Source organism: Elephas maximus, chromosome 13, assembly GCF_024166365.1.
Source record: "Elephas maximus indicus isolate mEleMax1 chromosome 13, mEleMax1 primary haplotype, whole genome shotgun sequence".
Lineage (NCBI taxonomy): Eukaryota > Metazoa > Chordata > Mammalia > Proboscidea > Elephantidae > Elephas > Elephas maximus.
In genome coordinates, this window is record NC_064831.1 from 11751710 (window position 1) to 11762694 (window position 10985).

Sequence of the window (10985 nt, forward strand, 5' to 3'; positions counted from 1 at the left end):
TACGAGAAACACTCTCCTCTCCTCTTTCAAGTTTGTCCCTCAGAGGTAGGATTTAATGCCTTCTCCACTACTGTAGGATCTCTCTTCCTTTGATTAAAATTTTGATCTATATATTAGAAACAGAAGCTTGCACATGTTACATGAATACAGCTGGATGCATTTTTACAAACTGCCTATATCCATGTTACCAGCACCCATATCAAGGAGTAGAAAAATACAGCATCCCAGAATCCCCTTCCATGCTTCTTTTTGGTTACAAGCCCCGTAGTGAATCCTATCCCATACTTCAGGCAGCATAGGGTCTGTTTTTTATCTTTATATAAAATAAGTGGCATCCTACAAATTACAGTCTTCTGAGTCCAGTTTATTTTTCTCAGTTTTATATTTGTGAGATTTATCCCCATTTTTGCATATAGATATTTCATTTCCACTGCTGAGTAGTATTGACTTTTTTGAAGGTGCCAAAATTTATCCATTATATAGTTAATGAGCATTTTGAGTTTCTGATATAATATAGCAATAGTCCTCTCTTCTCTGATTTCTCCGAAATGCACAGCAGCGCAAATATGATAGGTTAATAAGGAAGCATTGAATTTGGAGCAGTGTAGTAGTTTTCTATTGCTGCAGTAACAACCTACCACAGATTTAGTGGTTTTATATAACAAATTTATACTCCTTCTGTAGATCAGAAATTTGACTTGAGTATCACTAGGTTAAAATCAAGGTATCAATGGGCTGCATTCATTTCTGAAAAAATTGCACACTTGAATTTTCCAGGTTCAAGAGGCCGTATGTATTTCTTACATTCTGCCATCTTCAAAGAGAGTAATGGATGGTCGTGCCCCTCTCACACTACCATCTAGCTGGTTTTCCAACTTCTGTACAAAAGTTCCTCTGCTTTCAAGTGTTCATATGATTAAAATGGTCCCACCTAGATAATCCAGAATAATTTTCCATGTCAAGGTCCTTAACCTTAATAACATCAGCAAAGTCCCTTTTGTCCTGGTAAGATAACATGTTCAGGGGTTCTGCAGATTAGAACACGCACATCTGTGGTACCATTCTGCTTAACATACTCAACATTGCAGATGTTCATGTTTCCAGGAAAAGTACTCTGCCAACACAAATCTCCAACAATTTCAACAGATACATAATTAAATTTTATTTCATTTTGGATGGAAGAAACACTCAAGCCTAAACTTAGAAAAGTCTAACATAGGGGAATACAAGCAGAATAAATGTGGCTTTTTGCAGTAGATGGGGTCAGCTCATTTGCTACACAACATGCACATATAAGATACATTCCAACTGCCTGAACGTGTGAAAGCTGGACAATGAATAAGGAAAACCAAAGAATTGACGCCTTTGAATCGTGGTGTTGGTGAAGAATATTGAATATGCCATGGACTGCCAAAAGAACAACAACAAAAAACACTCTCTTAGAAGAAGTACAACCAGAATGCTCCTTAGAAGCAAGGATGGCGAGACTGCATCTTACATACTTTCGACATGTTGTCAGGAGGGATCAGTCCCTGGAGAAAGACATCATGCTTGGTAAGTATAGGGTCAGCAGAAAAGAGGAAGACTCTCAATGAGGTGGATTGACACAGTGGCTGCAACAGTGAGCTCAAGCATAACGACGATTGTAAGGATGGTGCAGGACCGGGCAGTGTTTCATTCTTTTGTGCATAGGATCGCTATGAGTCAGAACCAACTCGACAGCAACTAACAACAACAACAACAACTGCCTGGACATGAGCCAGTATATTTTACAGTCATGTAAATATTTTTTCTACAAAATGCATACATACCCATTCAATCACACAAATGCTTTTTCTCTCTATATTGAACAAACCCACTAGTTCTTTGTCCATGTGGAAAATTCAGTTTCTGATCATGTAAACTATACCTGGGCATAAGGCCATAGCTACTGCAAAAGAATAATCCGTTGCCTTTGGAATAAATAAGAAGTGAATCCTTTACAAATATAGAGATCATATGTTTGACTAAGCTCAGGTTAATAAGAAAATAACAAAATTTTTATGGGACCAGAAAACAATGTGGGTATTGTCCATTAATCCATATGATAAATAAATACCCACTTATTTCTACTCTAGTCCACACACTAAGCTAGGCATGGGAGATACAGCACCTGTCCACAAGGATCCCATAGTGTAATGAAGTAAAACATAACAAGCACTTACAGAAATAAATCTTAAATTACAACTAAGATAAATGCTATGATGGAGAGGTAAAGGGTACTTAGAAAGCATCTAAGTGGAGCAACTGGACTAGTCTGGAGAAACCTACGTAAAGGTAATCTCATGGACCAATGTACTGGAGCAGCAAACACAACACTAGATCAAGAATGGAGAAATAATCTTACGATCATATGTGAGTTATATATCCGGAAGTCTTGAAGGATTAGTCACATACAAAAGTGTCCCAATAAGGAATCCCTAGGTAGGACAGATGATTAAGTACTCGACTAGTAATTGAAAGACTGATGATTTAAACCTACCAAGAGGCCTCTGAAGAAAGGCCAGAGATCTGCTTCCGAAAGGCCACAGACTTGAAAACCCTATGCACAGTTCTACTCTTCATACATGTAGTTGCCACAAGTCAGAATTAACTGGAAAACAACTGCTTTTTTGGGTGCTTGTTTTTCAATTAAGATGATAAATATAAGGTCAGCATATGTCTGCCCAATTACAAATGGAACTACTGGTTTTTCCACTCACTTGATCTAGTGATAGATAGTGCCTGTTAGTAGCAATTCAATGAATACAACCAGAGTTTTCACAGTAATTCTTGCTTTAAATATCCAATATTATATTCAGACTATGCAACCAGATTGTTCAGACAATTCTGTTAGTGATTGAAAGATCATGATATATGTGATATTAACCCTCCTAATTTGAAGGGCAATGCCTACTCTTCAACAGTTTTTTTAATGGCATCTTCATATCTTTATTTCTCAGACTGTAGATGATGGGATTCATGGTGGGTGGCACCATAGTATAGAATACTGACACCAGCAAATCCAAGGGTGATGGAGATTTGGGTAAGGGTAATAAATAGGCAAAAAAAAAAAAAAACAAAAAACCGGAAAACAGAGAGTCACAACAGTGAGGTGAGGCAAGCATGTGGAGAAAGCTCTAGACCTGCCTTCTCTGGATGGGATTCTCAGAACAGTGGAGAAGGTATGAATGCAAGAAATATCAATAAGCACAAAACAGCCAAAATCTAACACCAGGCTGAGCACAATGACTACTTATTCCACAATATCATAAGAACAGATGAGGGAGAGCAGCTGTGGAACATCACAGAAGAACTGATGAACTTCAGGAGACCCACACACAGGTCTGGAGAAGGTAGAAGCTGCGTGCAGAATTGCAGTGAGAACGCCACTGACCCATGAGGCAGCTGCCATCTGCACACAGGCTCCATGGCTCATGAGGACTTCATACCTGAGTGGGTGGCAGATGGCAACGTAGTGGTCATGAGACATCACTGTGAGTAAAGATACTTCTGTAGTGGCTACGAGAAAGAAGAAAAATACCTGCAAAACACAACGGAGAAATGAGATGATGTTGTGATTAGCCAGAGAGTTTGTGATGGATTTGGCAATAGCAATGGAAATGAGGCAGAGATCCAGAAAGGACAAGTTCTTCAGGAAGAAGTATATAGGGCTATGTGGTCCATGATCCTTAGCTGTGACAATGATGATAAGAACGTTCCCTAGTACAGCTGCCAGGTAAATCAGCAAAAACAACACAGCATGTAAGATCTGGATCTCCCGAACATCAGAAAACCCCATTAGGAAGAATAGTCACAGAGGTGAAGTTATTCATTTCTCTGGATGTTTAATGCAATGATTCTAAAAAAATAAAATGAACAACTTGTGATTTAGTCAAGGAAGTTTACTCTTCTATTTTCTTAGCTTCACTTCTCCCACACATGTGCATGTATTCAATAACATGCAAGAGTAACACCACCAAGTCTTCAGCGAGGTAATTTAACACAAATATTAATCCCATTAACTGAGTGACAGAAAATGGTTATCAGTCAAGCCCAAATCATCCACCTTGTCATTCTATGTTGATTAAGGCCCATAGTCCACATCTGACTCAGATAGAATTTCATACACCCTGTATTGAAATATGTAGTGAGAAAGGGCACAAATTTGGGACCAGTCAGTCCTGAGTACAAATTTCAGATCAGCTGTTGTAAAGCTTGTAAAGCTTTGTGATCTCGTATACATTTTTTGAGCATCATTTTATTCAACCTACGGTGTGAGCATTATCATTGGATCATTATTTTGATTCAATTAAATAATGCATGTACAAATTATCAGCATAATTATTGGATAAGAAGACACTCAACCAATACCATTCCCTCTAGTCATTCCATCTTCCTTCCTTATGCCAGTGTCAGGAAAAATTGTGAAAACCTTTGAAACAAGAAAAAAAAAAAACTGAGTCTTTTCTCTAGTGCACTGGATTATGTTTGTTATTTATTGTCTTTAAGCTATCTTACAATTGTAGAAGTTGTATAAAACTTAATAATGGAAATTATTGTCCATACAAATACAAATTAATACTGTTTTAGTGGAATTTTTTTTAATTGATATTTTCTCTGTAGATAGGCCAATTTTGCATCTATTTGTATTTTTTCAGCCATGCTTCTCTGTTCTTTTTTGTGTGAAATTTGATTTTGATGTTGAACCAGTTGAATATCTGACTAGTTTTTGCAGTCATTAATTAATTAAATATTTGGCTTGTGTTTGTTTTCTATATTTATGTCAATCATATTTTATGTTCTTTAAAAAAGCTATCTTCATCATCTGACATAGATAGCAACCACTGACACAGCCAAACCTTATGAAAGGATTTGAGATATCTTAGATGGAAACATTTGGGCTATTTATTAGGGACCTGGACAACAGAAAATTACCCTCTATCTCTATCATTTTATATTTTGTTTTACCAAAACCTGTTCCTAAATTTAGTAATCACTTCAAAGTAGAACTGAAGTATTAGAATTGTGCAGAAAAAATATTCACACTCATTTCACCTGTCTTAGAAGTGTTTGTCTCCTAGGCAGATTCCACAATATTGCCGCTGCTGGCTTCTAGGAGCTGGTCCGGTGAATCAGGTGTTTTCAGTCAAATAAAGTGTCTTTGTCTTTTTCACCACCAAACTTTCCATGTATTTTTTTCTTACTAAAAGTAGGTCCCCCCTCCAAAAAAAAGGCTCTTGCTTTTCTTTGGTTCTATCGCTGAGGTCTCCTTTGGTGATATCCTCAGTTGAAATAAGTTCTCAGCAACAATCTCAGTTTGTCTTTGGAGATCAGGTTCTTTATCTCAAAATTAAAATTGTCAAAGAGAAAAATTAAAAAAGGATATCTTCCTTTGATTTTACTATTTTTTCTTACTCACAAAATCAAGTATTAACCATAAAAATTCCTGATGCAAAATTGATCAAGCCAGGGGTTTTTATCACCCCAAATTGTTCATCTTTTCCTTCCTGTTCAGAGCCAGACTTACCTAATTTAAATTTCAAAACGTATCATGGCTGCAGGTGAGTGGAGGAGCAGAGACCACCTTGTGGCCTGATATCAGTTGATCTCAGTAAAGGGGAGAGAACAGGTACAATCTATCATGCTAAGATCAAACAATGGTTCATCTTCTATTCTTCTCTGTCCTCTTCTAGTTGTAAACTTCACTGTAACTAGCCTATGTCTAACCATGTGCTCTTTTTTATTTGAATCAGAAAGGTCTCCCTATATACATATAGAATAACTACTCAGAATAAAATTCATGTTTCAATTTCATTGAGTTTTAATTATTTTTAATAATACTCTGAATTTACATTTTAGTTGTTCAACAAATAATATATGTTTTCCTAACCAAAATTAAAACAAACATGTAAAAAAAAGTGAGGGTATACAGTATGTGCTTCTGGAGAGATGAGGGAATTAAGATATACTTCCTGTAAAAAATGTGGGGCATAAAATAATTAACCTTTGAAAAATGGGAAATATTTAGGAAGGAAAAAGAAAAGAGACTATCTTTTAATTCAGGCAATATGGTTCATACCATGCCAAGCAGAACCTTGGCAGCCTGAAGCATGTGTAGGTAGAACACTCTGAGGCAAGAATCACTAAATTGGTCTAGGGTAAGAGGAAGAGGACAGTGGAGGGCGTGGGTGATAGGTCTGTATCTAAAAAGAGTTAGAATAATAAAGGTGGCATTTTCTAGAAAGTAACTGCTGTTCATATTTAGTAACCTTTGAAAGGAAGATATTTTTAAGGTAGAGAGACAAGTCAGAATAGCATTCTGATAGTATAGCTATGAGTTATTAAAAGATGGCCAGGAATAAGTGTTCACAATAAGAATTAAAGGGAAAGAAAAGGCACAACATAATTTCAACAAGATAAAACTGATGAATGAAATGTTATTTATTGAACACAAGTGAAATGAAGGTAAAAATAAAATTCAAGACACAGCAATGTGGTTATAAATTTTTCCAGTTTGGCTACACGATTGAGAGGGAGGTAGCATATGCTCTCTGTGCTGGTTTCACATCCCAGCCCCTTTCCCCCAGTGGCACATTTTGTCCCAGCCTACCTGTGCCTTGTGCCCCTTCCTTACAGCAAACCCTCCTGCTCATTAGAGCACAAGAAGTGACCACAAGACAGCCCAGAGCAACAATCTATTTATTGGTGTCACTATCCTTCTCAAATTGGCAGCCATATGCAGGAGGTGGTCTTGCTAAATGAGGGTGTTCTTACCTCAGGGAAGATGGACAACAATTTTTACTTCTTTATTTTTAATTATGACCAAAACCAAAAACCAAACCCAGTGCCGTTGACTCGATTCCAACTCATAGTGACCCTATAGGACAGAGTAGAACTGCCCCATAGAGTTTCCAAGGAGCACCTGGCAGATTTGAACTGCCGACCCTTTGGTTAGCTGCTGTAGCACTTAACCGCTACGCCACCAGGGTTTCCTTTTAATTATGAAGTTAAAAAAAAATTATCAGTGGTTTTAAGAAAGTTATTGCATCACTCTTTGGGTGTCAGCATCCTGCACCCCACTTGACTCTGGAAGACCTCCTGCTGTGGGGGGACCACCCCTTACATTTGGCTGCCAATGCACGTGTGGGGGTGACACCAATAAATAGCTTGTTGTTCAATGCTATCTTGTGAGCATATCTTTTGTTAATTTTTTTTTTACGAATTCCCTGGAACTCACTGCAGACTCCAAGCTGTATATTTTGAAATAATGATCAAACACTTAACCGTCTTTGACCAATTCAAAGAAAAGCTTACTAATATATGGGTTCAGATAAATCAGTTAGAGCAAGTCATAATCAGAATAAAATTGAAGATTCTTAGAATTTCTCTAGGTCCACAAATAATTTTGCATGTGTACTGTCTACCTCTTACTTTTTAAATAACCCAGAGTCTAGTTTCCTGGCTCATGGTGAGGACGTGCCTTATGGTTAACCAGGATCCCACTTCCCCACTCTAATTCTTCCTAGTCTATCAGGCTATTGTTTTATTTTCTTCAGAATAACAGAATCTCAGAAAAACTCTTATATTTATTTTGGAATGCTGGTAGAAGTCAGGGATAATTCACAGTCTAAGAAATGCACTATTGGGAAAGTGAGATCTTGACCACTCACCCTTCAATGGCCACATTCTAAGACGTTTCCATGCAGTATTTAATATAACTTAAATCTGTGCTCAAAGCAGCCCATTACATGACCATTATACTGAAGGCTTGGATTTGTAGAGAGTTTAAGGAATTAGTCCCACTTCACACAATGGTGGAGCTGGAATTTGAACACAGGTGACCTCACCCCAAAGGCCTGGCTTCTAGTTGCTGTGTTAGAATGTCTGACACAACATTGTGGACTCAGACACACTCAGCTGTATCTCAGCTTGTCCTCATAAAACAGCTTTTGCAAAAATGACTCATCGACCCTCCTCAGCATGGTGCTTCTCTTTATTTAAAACAAACATCACATCTTAATTCTTCCTATTACTGAAGAGTAGCTTTGAGTTTATTTTAATTCATATCAAACACATGTCACAGAGTAGAACTGTCGCTTAGGATTTTTTAGGCTGTAATCTTTATAGCTGTCAGGTCTTTCTCCTACGGAGCCTCTAGGTAGGTTGAAACCAGAAACCTTTTCATCAGCAGTGAAGCACTTAATCATTGGGCACAGGATACACAGAAGTCCAACAGCTGGTGAGGCGCTGGTTTTGTGGGGTCCCATCCTATTTCTTCTTGTGAACTTCTGGGGGATGACACTACCAGCTAATATTCATCACATTCTTACTTTTCCTACCTACTCATATCACTTGGGAACCTCACAGCAGACCTCACACTGTAAAGATGAGAAATTGAATACTTACAAAAGTGAAGACATCTGATTAAGGTTGAAAAGGGATGTAAGGCAAAAACAAATTCAGTGCAGGGACTGTCTGACCTTACCCAGGTTCTTCCATCCACAGTACATGATTTTATATACCCTGGACAGAGTAGACTAAACCAAGAATTGCTGGCCTATGCCTCCTCCCTATTTTAATGACTTCTTGAGTTGAATAAGATCATACCCCTGGAATAGAACCAAATTAACCCCTACAATGTGCTCGCAAGGAGTGGGACGTTACAGGAGTTACCTCATTTATGTCCAGGGCTTCAAGAAAATCTCAAAAGGTTTTTACCTGGGACCAGCATTCCTTAATATTGTGATAGGAAAAAATATAATTTCTCATTCTTTTGGTGAGAATACACTTAACTGTCAGTAAATCTCAGAAACCTTTAACAATGCACGAGTCATTTATGTGAGACCTCATTTCATAAGTTTTCCCTATTTTTATTGATTTCATTGCTTAGGTTAAACTTCCTGTGGTTGTACTATCAAAAAACAAATAAACAAACAAAAAAACAAGATAAAATTTCCTATTTTTTTAAACTCCCACTTTTTTTTTTTTAGCATCACTCACAGGTATTTTATATTTCTTAGCCGCATTATACAATTCTTAGTTTCTTCTACAAGTGATTTAAATAATATCTATTCACCAAGTTTGGATCTATTTTTCTATTATATTTCACAGATATTAACTGTCTAATTGCATAGAAAACACAAACATTGATTTATGTAGCTTTTCTAACGCAACTTAGCGAATTATCTTATTATATGAACATGCTATTTTTGGTTTTCCAGGTATACAATCATAATCATTTAAGAATAAAGATAATTTTCCCCTTTTAATATTCAAATCCCGTATTTATTTCACATATCTACTTCTACTGATAAACACAAAATAATATTGACTAACAAGTGTATTTTTCTTATTTCTGTTGTTAGTGGAAACATTTGTCATGCACACTTTGGCATTAAACTACTGCTAAATTATTAATAGCTAAATTATTATTAAGAATTAGTGTTGACATTAGTGATGGCATAATTTTCTTTAATTAATAGTGAATATATTAATAGAGTTCTGATTACTAAAGCCTATTTGATTCCCTGAAATTACCAGTTTTTCTGCTGTATTTTTTAACCTGCTTTTGAATAATCATTAATATTCCTTTAGTTATACATATTTCCTTGGTTTCCAGAAATACAATGTGTAGTCGTGTAGTTTTTTTCTTAGTATTTATTGATTAAAATCAAAATGAAAAACAGTATCTTGTTAATATCCTCCAGTTTCCCTCAGAATACTGATACATAACATGAATGAGTCTTGAAAACACTATGCTCAGTGAAAAATGCCACTCACAGAGGGCCAAATGATTCTATTTTAGTGAAATGTTTATAATAGGCAGATCCATACAGATAAAAACCAGACTGGCACCTACTAGGAGCAAGGAGGAGGGAAAAATGGGGAGTGACTGATTAATGGTGATGGTGACAAAATTCTCTGAAAATGCTAAAACACACTGAATTTTACACCGTAAGAGGTATAGTATGTGAATTATGTCATGTTAAAGATGTTACATTAAAAACAAAAAAACAGAGAAGGGGCCAAGATGGCAGAGTAGTCAGACTCTTCCAGCGATTCCTCTTACAACAAAGACCCCAAAAAACAAGTGAGATGATTATATTTGTGACAAGCTAGGAGCCCCAAACATCAAAGGCAAAGTTAGAAAACGGACTGAGCAACAGGGAGAGTAAGAGATGGTTCAGAAGCAGAGAGGAGTTGCTGAACCTGAATCTCTGAGAACCCTCAGGCACCATCCCCAGGAGTGACTGTGGTGGGCTGGTGGTAGTGTTCAGCTGCACTTTCCTCAGAGAGAAACAGCCAGCTGCACAGCCTACTCACAACTCCAGAACCAGAGAAGAACGGTGCTCTCGGCAAAAGCTAAGTACTTGCATATATTTTACCGCATCCCCCGAACCCAAGCTAGATTCTTCCACATCCCCCGAACCCAAGCTAGATTCAGTGGCTGTCAATTTCCCTGGGCCTGAGATAAGTTCCTTTGAGTGATCTGAGCCATTCCCCTGGCATTTGGACAAGGAATAAATTCACAACTGGGGGAAAAGATAATCTGCCAACTCCATTAACCTGGGGAGCTCAGGACAGAAGTGGCTCCTGTCTGGGCATAAACGGTCTGTGAACTTTGAATACCTTTCCCTCCTGCATGAACTTGTGTGGGCTATTTCAGTAGAATAGGCCTTTGTTGGTGGACTGCAACTGTTTCAGCTATGTGGTGGAGAGGTGAGTGTTTAATATTTGACATCGCTTTGCCTGTTAAACAGGTTTCTCACCTACCCACATCATAGGCCTAAGGACTCGTGGCTCCACTCATGTCACTCAGCCACCTGCAACAGAGGTCCAAGGATAACTGGTACCTCCCAGTCCTTACAACCAAAAGGATTGGGTGCCCATGTCCATCTGCAGAACCCACCCATCTGTGTGCTGTAGGAAACAGGGGCCTGCTTTACTCAGAGACACTCTGGGGA

General features: G+C 37.7%; 1 pseudogene; it reads right to left on the bottom strand.

Moving 5' to 3' along the window:
* Window positions 1-2912: 2912 nt before the first annotated feature.
* LOC126057283 (olfactory receptor 14A16-like) lies at window positions 2913-3854 on the bottom strand (annotated as a pseudogene).
* Window positions 3855-10985: the final 7131 nt, after the last annotated feature.